Here is a 13,037-nt window from a genome sequence, read left to right on the forward strand (position 1 = left end):
AGCGGCCGCCGCGCCGGTCCGGGCTGGCGCGGCCGAGTGGTTGGGTTTCGGTAGTTGAAGGGATTACTCCGCAAATAAATCTGGAATTCGGTGTCAAAACATGAATCTTTTTTATTTTTAACCCGGCACCGCCTGGGCTATTTCCGTACCCACGACAGCCTGGGGGGGGGGGGGGGTCGGATCCGACCCCCCCCTGTTATCTCGAGAACCAATGGTCGTATCGAGCCCCGCGAGGCGGCGTTCGAAAGGTCTCTACGAGACCTTCCCAAAGCACTCTTAAGATTTTAAGATTGAGGTCAACTTTCGGGTCAAGGTCAGGTCAAAGGTCAAATTCAGGGGTTTTGCATGATTAGGCTTACGGACAGCGGAATCGATAGCTGCTGCTCGAAACTCACCACAAATGACCTCAAAGACCTAGTGAAGGTACCATGTGCGTATAGTGGTCATACTAAGTACGGGTCAAGGTCAGGTCAGGTCACGAAAGGTCACGGTTTTCACTTTCTGCTACATGGGCGTGCGACACATGTTTTATGGCTTATTTTTCACGCCAAATCCGATGGTAATGGTTATATGTGACCCCAAGTCACTGTGCTGGTGATAAGTGTGCATTGAAAGCATAAAAAATCGTTTATACCATACATAACTAAACGAGGGCTAAGAAAAAAGTCAATTTTTCAACTTATTATTTTTGACATGAAAATGCACTTTTCTAGACGAGCTTTGTCCCAGGAATCTAGTGGTGCCATTTGTTTTCACATGCAATGTTCAGAAGTGCCTCTAATTCGCGAAAATGCTTATGACGTCACCATGCCCTATGCATGTTGGAGCTATTTTTTACAATTTGGGGGTCAAAAATCAAGATAGAAAGTTGAAATTTGGGACATCTAATGTTCTAATAGAGCTCTATAACATATATTCCGTTTTTTTTTTGGAAATTCTCAAAATTTTGGATTTTATTAGCTGTTTTCTAAAAATATAGTTTTTTGAATTTTTAGGGGTGAAAAACGCATTTTATGGAAAATCCGAGATAGCCATTTTAAGAACTCGTTGAGCTGCGTCTTTTCATGTCCTTAATTTGCAATTTGCTTGAAACCTCGATTTTTGGCGATTTTTTAAACATTTACCATTTTTTGACTGAAAACGCCATGTAGTTACGTCACTAAAATCAATATATCTCAAAAAAATTTGAATTTTTTTCTTAAAAATTGCACAGGAGACGTCACATTGATGGGGGAGAAGGTATGCCAAGTTTCAAGTTGAAAGCGCAAGCGGTTCATGAGTTATTCAAGAAAAACGGAGGGGGGGGGGTCGGATCCGACCCCCCCCCCCCCAGGCGGTCGCGGGTTAAGCAGTATTGCTGTTGTTAGCCGTCAATAAACTACGGGGTAGGTGAATAACTGGTTCTGTTCGGTTTAATTTAGTTTATTAACGGCATGCCAATTGAAACGCCGCGACTTGTCAATCCGGCATAATTTTCAATTAAACATCTATCCGCCTTGCGAGCTGGGTTCAGCGATTTGGCGGCGTCTCCGAGGCCAGGCCGCTTGATAATGACGTGGCTCTTGTCCGGCAGTTGGTTTTATCTGGATATGATTGATTTGTTTTATATTTGATACGGTGGGAAACTGGACAATAATGTTATTTATTTGTTGATGTATTACACCCCATTTTTATTGCTGCTGCGCTTGGCGCCTCTGAGGATGATCCATGGGTTTGTGAAGTTAGTTGTCGCATGGTGACTCTCTAACAATTTTTTTTTTAGAATGGCTCTCAATCAGTTTTATCATCCGTTTATGGAACATTTTTAAGCATGTTAAAGTGTTACGCAGTTTTGTATTTTCAGTGATTTGTTAAGTTACATTTTTTTTGTTCAAATATAGTCGCATGTAATCTATAAATTGTTTATGAAAGCTACCGACAGGCACAATGCAGTTTTCACTTTGTTGTGGATACGTTTTAGGTTACACGGCGAGTAAGCGCATGCTAGATGTGATTTATTCATTTCGATACATGTGCCAGTCCATACTGGGCTGCATAACAATTTTCTTTGCAATATTTATTTCGGTAGTCAAGATTGCGCCAGTTAGTGCTTGTTGCATGTCTGACAGGGCTGCATGTTTAAAGCATAATTGCTCGATTTGGCCGTGTTTGGAGGTCTCGGCTGGCGCCCGTTCAGCTCTTTGTTGTTACCTGGCCTGGCTGGGCGGGCGCATTATTATTTAACCGGGACGGCGAGCCGACAGCCGTCTACCCACTGAGAGCATCCGTCGCTGTCGGGCCGCCGAACGACGCTACTGTGCCCGGGCTCTCCAGACGAGCTCAGCGAGCGGCTCGGCTAATGAATGCGTCTGTTCAGTGTTTGACTTTTCCAGTTAAGCGTTCAGACTGATGGCTAATGCCCTTTTTGAAGTAGTTGTGAGTACCACAAGGGCTTGTGTTGAATCTATGGGCCATCCCGTTGAACTGTTGCAGTGCCGGCCGCCGGGCACATGACAGCCTTGAGCGCAGGCCTGATTCGTGCCGTACACTGGTGTTTATCGTGCGGAAACGGCGGCCGTATGTCACGGCCACGGTCACTGCTGAATGTCAACAGGGCCCTCTGTCACGGGCCGACTCGTGCATTCCACGACACACATCGGGGCAATGACGCGTGCAACCTCCCTGCTGCATATTTCAGCCCTATTGGACCACAGTGCATATTTCAGCTGCTTTGGTCCCCAGGAGCGACACTGCTACTGTGTGATATGACAGGTTAGCTGAGTGTGTTGGGCAAAACTCACCGTTGACTCGATGTGTATTAGGAATGTCTCCAATAGCTGTTACTAGAGATGTCAATCGGATACCAACTTTTTGGTATACCGATACCAAACCGATACCAACTTGGTATTTGGTATTTCAATCGTAATGTGTTTGGTATTTTGTTGGTATCATAAGCCCTCACTAATGTAGGGGAGAGTGGGGCACATTCGTGCAAAAAATGGATAAATCCATATATCTGTTCTTTGGTTAGTGCAACGGCAAAATTGTTGATTGTAGTATGGAAAGGAACTATTGCACATATTTTTCCTCTTTAAAACTTATCCTCTAAAGTTACCGCTTCTATTAGAAAAAATGACTTTTAATAACTCTTAACGTTTGCACGAAACTGCCCCAGGTATGGGGCAGATTCGTGCATGGGGTGGGGCGCTTCCGTGCACCCTGCAAAATTAAATGAATTACCGGGCATTGCCAGAAATTTACCAAAAGAAATGGGCAGGGGGTCATTTTACTTGATTCCTTTCCACAAGAATGCATTGCACAACATTTGTAGAAAGAATGGGCTGACCAACAAGAATGTGCCAACCGCCGGCCATCGACCCGCCTCCGTGACCTCTCCAAGGTCACGTGAATTGCTTGTCACGACGTCGGAAGCAGCCGAGACTGAGTCAGGCGAGCGTTGCTACTACAGATAAAGTCATAAATCGCAAAAACGAAAAAAATATGCAGGAATGTGCCCCTAGGCAGTGCGTGCACGAACCTGCCCCACAACGCTATTTGTAATATAATTCAAAATTTCTTATTGAAAAAATGACTTTTTTTCAACAAACAAGTTTGCAGCAGTTCCGTGAATAGAGTGTGCTTCTTCGGACCCAATTTTGAAAAGTTAAACCACATTTCCGAGTCAGGATCACGAAAATGGATGATATGAGAAAAGTTTAGAAAGCCCACGAATATGACAAATTTGCGTTTTTATCAAGCATGACATCAGGTACAGTGTTGTCTCCTTCAGTGAACGAAGGGCGGCAATGATAGACATATTTTCATAATTTACCTTTAGCTCGTGCAGTCACTCGTGTTCCCATAAACTGCTGAAAACGAATGTGCCCCATGCACGAATGTGCCCCACTGTCCCCTATAAGAGGCTAAGAAATCGGTAAAAAGTTGGTATTTCCCTCAGGTTCCCAGGTTGGTTTGGTTTCGGTATTTTCCCATGGTTTTGGCTGGTATTTGGTTTGGTATCGGTATTCTGATTTTCCGTAATTGACATCACTAGCTGTTACCGATAATATCACGGCTAAGATATTGGTGCATTTATAATCAAACACAATCCAGTGAACGTCGTGCCTTTCAAACGTTATTTACTATTCCCTCCTCCCGAAGTCTTTCAATATAAATATGCTGTCGGCGTACTATATTGCATCAGAGTCCGCCTGGTCACGAGAAGCGTGGGCGTCGGATTGGGTCCGGGCGCCACCGTAGGCGGCCCGATGGGTCCATCCCCCCCCCCTCCCCCCCATAGCATCGGGTGATCAGTGTCGAGGGCCGAAGCCGGGTCTCTCAGCTCGTCTGCTGGTCCACTCAGAGAGTGGCATCTCGTCAGTGTCGCAATGGGCCGTGGGAGCCTACAGGACGGAGACACGCCGGCGGATGAATGCAGATGGAGAGGCATTGCTTCAGCGTGAGGTCACGTGAGAGGTCACGGGACTGGCCATGAGGTGGGGTGGAGCTGGGAGGTCACGGGACTGGCCATGAGGTGGGGTGGAGCTGAGAGGTCACGGGACTGGCCGTGAGCTCCAGTCGATGGAGCTGAGAAAGGCCAAAGGGCTGGTGAGGGGTTCCAGTCGCAGTGGGCTCGAATTTTTAACTTTTTTTACTTCCTTTAACTTTTTTGGCTCTTGGCAAGCATGGTTTCATTATGAAAAATTAATAGGTTCGATTATTTCAACTTAACAAGCGGAATGTGGCATAGAATCCGAAAGAGAAATACAATTTTACCTTTAGACTTTCCCGTCCACGTGCGTAAATTCGTACTGGCATGAGACGCAAAAGTGGCTGCTTTCCGCTTTAGAGTGATCACTTTGTTGAAAATTGGTCCTGACCTGTGCCTAGATCGGTGCCTGTTTTTTTTTCAGTCTCCACCAACGCACAACGCATAGGAACTCTGGAGAAGAACTTAGTAAAATGTTTGCTTGTCTTCCCTGAGTAGCTAGCAATGCTAAACTAACGTGGACTTGGCTTTGTTCCGCAGCAAAATAAACTGCAAAGTAGGCCTATAAAGTTTCGGTGCGCTGTCAGCTTTGATGTGAAATATTCGTCGGGCTCTGCGCGGCGAATACGGTGGCGCTCAGTCTGTGTTCGCCTGTTGTGACTTGTGAGCTATGCGAAGGATCAGCCTGCGCGACTGCCGGGCGGGGGTGGGCGGTGGCTTTCGGGTGACAGCGGGTCTGTGGGCACGCCCCCCCCCCCCCCCGCCGCCGTCAGCGCCGGTGAGACGGTGTTTTTTCTCCGCCGCCGGTGGTGATTTGCAGAGGTAGCGGTGGCTTTGCGAGCCGAGCCCACCGAGGTGACTTTAATGTGCGCCATTAGGGCTGTGAGCCCACCGAGCCACCGACTCGGCCGAGAGGTCTCATCTCGACAGCATTAGCTGTAATGGCCGCCCGCGCGCCGCTCCTCATTTTGATGGGTGGGCCCGCTCGGGACACGGCGCGAGGTCTCACAGGCATCTGACGTTTTTTATCCGTCGCCGCCCTCGCGCTTGCAAAAAACATTGTCATAGTGTGTAACGGGGCTGTATTTTGTACGTTTTTTGGAGAGGTGGAACAGCCCAAAAGGTGGAACAGCCCAGTTCAGAGAGCACACAGCAGTAGCACCGCCTAAAGCAAAATAAACGAACATGACACAGGAGGCGTTGGGGTGGCGGCGGGCGAACAACGACTTTTTTGCTGGCTCTGCGTCGCCTGTCGCTGCGTCAACTGCGGGTGCGGCGCCGCCGCCGCGCCGGCTCAGCCGCCGCAGGTTGACAAGCGCTTAAGTTGGCGACGACCGATAAAAGTCTTTATACGCCGTTGGCGCATAAATTGCCATTTATCCGTCGCCGCCCTCGCGCTTGCAAAAAACATTGTCATAGTGTGTAACGGGGCTGTATTTTGTACGTTTTTTGGAGTTGTCCACCACATAATACACCTGAATTGAGTGAACACGAACGGCGCTCGTGCGCCGCGATATGACATGAACGACGCACACCAACATGATGAAATGAGGGGCGCAGAGTTAGCGGCACGTAGAACGGTCCGCGCGGCCCCGCGGCCGGCGCCCATCAGGGTAGCCGCCGTATCGGGGACGCCAGCCGGAACGACTGGGTAACAGTTCGCCAACGAGCCCGTTCGCTGCCGTGCGGTAGCCCGCGGCCGGGCCCCCAGGGGCCCGCCGTGTCGGGGCCGCACGGGCGGGGAACCGTCCCCCGGCCCAGGGCAGAGACGAGCAGGTGAGACCGCGGCCGGCCGCCTCCAGGCGGCCGCCGTGTCGGCCCACCTGTCGCAGCGCAGGCGGCCGGGGTTTGCAGTCCGGGCCGGGCGACGTCAGTGCGAACTTGAGCCGAGCTGCAGCAGGGACCCACACCGGCGGAGGTACCGCCGCAAGGCAGATGAAGACCAGCGCCAATGACGGCGACGCCGAGCGCCCGCGGCCGGGACCATATTCTGTCCCGCCGTGTCGGGGCTCGCCACCCGTGATGAGGCATCGAACTTTTGGATTGATAGTGTAAGAGCAGGTATCGCAGATCCGTACGTCTCCTGCCAGGAGAGCCCATGGCCAGCGGATACACCGGCTCCGCCGTAGTGAGCTCCGCGTAAGACACGCTGAGAGTAACAGCTGGCGACACCAAGCGCACGCGGCCGGGACCACATTCCGACGCGCCGCGGCGGGGCCCGCGACCCGTGATGCGGTATCGAACGTCTGGATGAATTGTGCGGCAGCAAAGCTCGCAGGTCGCTCGCGTCATATCACGGGAACCCACGGCCGGAAGACACAACGATCCTAAGACGTCATGAGAGTAATGACTGAGCACCCGCGGCCGGGACCGTGCCATCCCGCCGTGTCGGGGCCCACAGACCGTGATAAGATGTCGTATGTGAGCCGCGTGCCAGGTGGAGCAGTGAGACAGTTTGATGCCGGAGTCGGGCCAGCCGGAGTGATGTCGGAGTCGGGATGCCGGAGTATCACTTAGCGGGAGCCGGAAGAGACGATCACAATCGTGTAACGCGACTCCAAGGCATGTCATGGCCGGCTGTACTGGGCACCAGGGTACGCTTCGAGCGTTACAAACATTCTGAGAGCGAGACAGAAATCCTCTACCATCGTCGCGGAATAAACCAATGAATAAGAAACAGGGAGCTCAAAACAGAACTGATTGGTCAAGTGTCACACAAAAAGCGGGCGATCCAGCTGAGGATGTCGTTAAGCGACTGCAGAGGGGGAGCGGGTAGTATTGCCTACGACGCTCAACGACGATGAAACCGTGCCATCCAAAATATTGGGTGGCAACCGAGTCGCCCACAGAAAGAGGAATCGGCTGGAAAGAACGCCGCTGTTGTGTCGGTATGGAAGTCAAAGAGGCAGTGTGGCGATCAGAGAGGAGGTCGGTAGCGGGGCCAGCGTAGGCACAGTGTGCATCTCCGGCAGCGGCAGCTGCTCCGTAGGGGGCGGCAACGGCAGCGGCAGCATGACACGATGAAGTAGCGCTTGTCGCTGCCTTGCAATGTCCGCCATCTAGTAGCACCCGCCGACCTCCTCGTGGACCAGGTGACGTCGGCTGTTTACCCGCACGCTGAGCACCGTTTGGGTAGGCACCGTCTCCGTAGTGGGAGGCGGCTGAGGCAATTGCCGAAGCTGCGCCCCGCTCCGTGCAGCAGCACCCCGCAACCAGCCCCGTCCGCGAGTTGTGACCAAGCGCGGCGGGGCCGGCCTGAGCCCGCCGTCGACGCAGACCGGTAGATGGTTTCTCGGCATGCCCGATGTGCCATGAAACAAAGGTAAACATGAACGTCAGTGAAAACAAATACAATGATACACAGCGATATGTATGCCCTGCGGCGCCATCATCGCCGCCAGGGGCACTAGCGAAGGAAATACTTTGAGAAATGCAGTGAGGGCGGTAGGACACGAGGAACTCGCGGGAGCATCGTAAACCGACACACTATGCCAAAAGCAGAATGAATAAAGGCACATTATCATGTGAGGTGGACAGATACAGGGTGGTCATTTTGAATAGATGTAAGGCAATGGGAAACATCAGCCCTGTTTGAAGCGAACAGGGCACAAGCAAAACCAAACGCACCCATCGAACACACACGGTGTGACATTTTATCTGTAACGCAGTCAGTCCTCAGCGTCAATAGCCGGCTACGAGGAGATGCCCAAAGTATACACCTTCGCGGACCGCCGACCAGCTGAGCTGGATCATGCTCACGGGCCACACCAAAGACCGTAACGCTCACGGCGGAAGCGGCAGCCAGTAACAGTTGTTATATCGTACCTACCAAAGATAGGGGCCGGACCGACCACCCACGGCGTGATACTTATGAGCTGACCACAGCCCCGCCGGTAAAAGCTGTTAGGAAGCCCTCACGCAAGAAGCCGATCGTGGTGTGAGAGAAGCTGACCGAGCTCGACCGGCAACACCTATTAGTGAATATGTGTCCGGAATTCTTAACTCGCCGCTAGAATTATTTTCGGTCGCCGTAAAATTGACAATGTCTCCAACCTGCGAACGAACCCGGGTGGTTGTTCTCGCGCCGTATGTCCGATTTATCACCCTTTTCCTCGCATACAAGGTCCTACCGTGCCGAGAGCCCGAGCAACTAGTAATCCTGTTTGTCGCTAATAGCGCTATCCGCGAGAGACCATCCAGGCAAGCTCACCTCTTCCATCTTCCCCGTCCGCGGCTGGAAACGGGCAAGCGGCGGTGCGGCTATCGCGCTGCAGCTCTGCGGAACAGCCTGCCACCTCACCTGTCGCAGCTGCCTCCCGCCCGCTTCGCCCGCGCTGTGAAAGCCGCAATCGTGAACGATGAATAAGCACACCACGTCTGACATCGCTGACCAAAAGGGTAGGTGGGGGAGGGTAAGAGGGATGAGGCTGTCCTAAGAGTGTTTTGTCCGTGTTTTGACGTGAGTGAATGTGCAAATGTTTTGAATGATTAGATAAGCAACCGCGGGTATGGCAATACATAAATACAATATCATCCGCACTGTATGGGCTTATCGCTGCCAACCGGCATGAGAAAAGCTTACCGCTGCTCCGCCGTAAATGTCGATTATCTCATCAGGACGGTAGTCTCCATTGAAATGAATTTGTTCAGCTGCGTGTATACGAATGAAGAAATAAAGAGGGAACGCGCACGGTGAGCGGGACCCGAACATACGCTACCCGCCCCGGAAACTCGAAGGCGAGACCAAACCCCGCCATTCCGTAAGCAACCAGGGCGGGAACAGCCTCCGCCATACCGGGAATAGACCAGAGCGGGAACATCCTCCGCCATCCTGGGAAAATATCACGGCGGGGGCCCACCTCCGCCAGTCCGGAAATATACCAGGGCTGGCACAGCCTCCGCCATTCCGGGAATATACCGCGGCGGGAACAGTGTCCGCGAATCCGGGAATATACCGCGGCGGGAACAGCCTCCGCCAATCCGGCAATATACCACGGCTGGCCCAGCCATTGCCATTCCGGGAATATATCGCGGCGGGAACAGCCTCCGCCAATCCGGGAATATACCAGGGCGGGAACAACTGCCGCCATTCCGGGAATATATCAGGGCGGGAACAGCCTCCGCTATTCCGGGAATAAACCACGGCGGGAACAGCCTCCGCCATACCGGGAATATACCAGGAGGGCGGGAACAGCCTCCGCCAGTCCGGGAATACACCAGGGCGGGAACAGCCTCCGCTATTCCGGGAATAAACCACGGCGGGAACAGCCTCCGCCATACCGGGAATATACCAGGGCGGGAACAGCCTCCGCCAGTCCGGGAATACACCAGGGCGGAAACAGCCTCCGCCATCTTGGAAATATACCGTGGAGGGAACAGCCTCCGCCATGCCGGGAATAGACCAGAGCGGGAACATACTCCGCCATCCCGGGAAAATACCACGGCGGGGGCCACCTCCCCCGGTCCGGAAATATAACACGGCTGGCACGCCCTCCGTCATTCCGGGAATATACCCGGATAGGAACTTACTGGATCGGGAACAGCCACCACCATAGGACAATAAGTCTTACAAAACACGCAAGTTTGCGGCGAGATATCGACGCATCCAGCGTGCAACGCCGGGCCGCCCAGAAAGCAAGGCTATCGCCCCCCAACAGCAGCATGCTGAAACGAAAATGAAGAAAAGGCAAGGAGGGATGTTAACCAATGGCATGTGGACGGAACGGAGCAGTGCCGTACCCGTTACTAGTCCGGGAACGTACGACTAAACCCGGTAACTGCCATAATGAGAGTCGGTGCGAAACTGTTGGATGCCGGCCACCGATAAGCCACAGAGGCGACTGCGGGTACAACATCCGCAAGCCCGGCGGATACAACGTCCGCCAGTTCGGTGGGTACAACGTCCACCAGCCCCCAGCGGGTACAACATCCGCAAGCCCGGCGGGAACAACATCCGCCAGTTCTGTGGGTACAACGTCCACCAGCCCCCAGGGGGTACAACATCCGCAAGCCTGGCGAGTACAACGTCCGCCAGTTATGTGGGTACAACGTCCACCAGCCCCCAGCGGGTACAACATCCGCAAGCCCGGCAGGTACAACGTCCGCCAGTTCTGTGGGTACAACGTCCACCAGCCCCCAGCGGGCACAACATCCGCAAGCCCGGCGGGTTCAACGTCCGCCAGTTCTGTGGGTACGACGTCTACCAGCCCCCGGCGGGTACAACATCTGCAAGCCCGGCGGGTATAACGTCCACCAGCCCCCGTGAGTCCACCCACCTCCGGTGTAAGCAGGTACATCATCTGCAGGCTTAAATAAAGAACACGTCGCGGGGACTATGGTGGGTACAACTTCCGCCGGTAATTGGCCGGGAACAGCCTGCTGCCGGTATGGGCAGAAAGATAGAAAGGAAGAAAGTTCCTCGCCTCTCACGGTAATAACGTAATGTGCACAATTGCACACTTACTCTATTACAAGCGAAACACGCACGCGATTCTGTACCGGGAATCGAACCCGGGTCGCACGGGTGAGAAGCGAGCGCTCTACCCTTGAGCCACGACACCCATACCACCCGCGCTCCCGGGGCGGGATGACGCTCTGCGACAACACTGGTTAGGGGAGGGGAGCGAAACAAAGAAGAGGGGACGCGGCCCTACCCAGGCCCGGGCCTGGGTCAAAGCAGCGTGCCCCGCATGTCATACACCGAATATGGGGGCAAAATGAACTCCACGAGTATGCATGAACGGTTATGCAGTGGCGACCGACGCCGTAGAGCGGTAAAATGGCGACAAAAAGCACGCAACCAGGGCCCAGGCGATGGTAAACCGAGACAACGCGTCTATACTGCCATCAGCAGAGAGTCTGTCCCAGATATCGGAACGTAATCACCAACCTGGATGCCAGCAATGTTGCACAAGGCGTGCTGCCGCAGTGAGACTCCAGAAGAAAACTTAAGACCAATAACTACAGCGAACAACGACTTTTTTGCTGGCTCTGCGTCGCCTGTCGCTGCGTCAACTGCGGGTGCGGCGCCGCCGCCGCGCCGGCTCAGCCGCCGCAGGTTGACAAGCGCTTAAGTTGGCGACGACCGATAAAAGTCTTTATACGCCGTTGGCGCATAAATTGCCATTTTTGCACGCCCCCGGCCGGAATAATATCGCAAAGATGTGTAATGACTGATGGTCGACTTCCGCGTCAGATTACAGCTATTCATCATTCGCGCTCCGCTGAGTTGTTGACACCCCCTCGGCCTCAGCTTTATTTTCGTAAGAGACTTCCGATCCGTGGCATTGGCGGTTTGATTTTCGACATGTTCGGCGAGTGCCGCGGGTAGCATCTGCTTTGGCCTGGTGTTTCTGATATGATCCTCGGTGGATTAGTAGCGCATTTGAACTAAGCGACACCTCGTTTGCTCTGCTGCTATAGAAATATGCTAATCTACCCTGTGCAGGCCTATATTGGTTTCTCCCGCGCACTCTACCGGATGAAGGGTTACTTATCGCAGGGATATTATCGCCTTCCCTGGCTGTAAGCTCCATCTAATTTACCGTTCCAGGAGGTGGCTGAACGACGTAATCCCTCCATTTTCCACTCTGGTGTTTTTATTAGATAATTAGGCTTAAGAGTATCGATATCTTTTACGTCAATTGTCACTAAACGTGATGTGTCTTAAACAAAATAAGCTACATATGAACCGGATTTGTGTCATTTGTTAGTACGCTAATAGCATTGGTTATGTATGCTACCGTATTTCTTTGCCTGTGTCCCGCGGCTTGGGTGAACTACCGCTGGCAATATCAAAGTTTTCAGAAACAATATGTCATGCCAACGCCGGTATCCGAAACACTCCAACCCCGACCTGCTGTAAACTAGCCCAGATTCTGTCTCGCTATCTGACGCAGCTTTACTCATCATGGCGCAGCCTCGCACCGTGTCCTGGACACGCGCCACGATCGTGTGTTCTGGCGGCTCGTGCGGCACGTGCCCGGTGGGCTTCATATCGGGGACGGGAAGCGGTGTGCCCTCTGCCCCGCCGTTCTGAGTACCTATCTCTGTCCGTCCGCTCCTCCGCGGTGCAGTGCTGCGGTCCCGAGTGGCGCAGTGGGCAGGCGCGTGTGGCGGTCGGCGGTTCCCCGTACTGACCCCGGCGGCGCTCGGCTGGGGGCCGGAAGGTCAGCCTCTGTCGGTCAGCTGGTGTCGGCCACAGCTGCTACCCCCCCCCCCCCCCCCACGGAGACGGAAGTGGTCACCGGTCAGTCTTTGTCTTACTGTATCTCGGAGAGGAGTGGAACGCAGGACCGGCATGTTGTAACACCCGGGAGCCGACATTGAAGGTCATTGGGTCAGGAAGATTCGGCGTCGATAGCGCGTTTATATTGAAGAAATACGTGTATTTATGTATACGTTGAAGTGTAGGTAATGCGGATGCACGGCAAGTCGGAACAGATGGGTGTTTTTATTCAACTTTGACTGCTTATTAGCCTACTTTTTTACCTACGCCTTTGGAGCGCTACGCAGGCTTTCTTCCATAAGCTCCTTCATGTTGGTTCTTTGTGCGCTCTCCGGCTCACAT

Source organism: Amphibalanus amphitrite, unplaced genomic scaffold (genome assembly GCF_019059575.1).
Source record: "Amphibalanus amphitrite isolate SeventyFive unplaced genomic scaffold, NRLGWU_Aamphi_draft 000021F_arrow, whole genome shotgun sequence".
Taxonomy (NCBI): domain Eukaryota; kingdom Metazoa; phylum Arthropoda; class Thecostraca; order Balanomorpha; family Balanidae; genus Amphibalanus; species Amphibalanus amphitrite.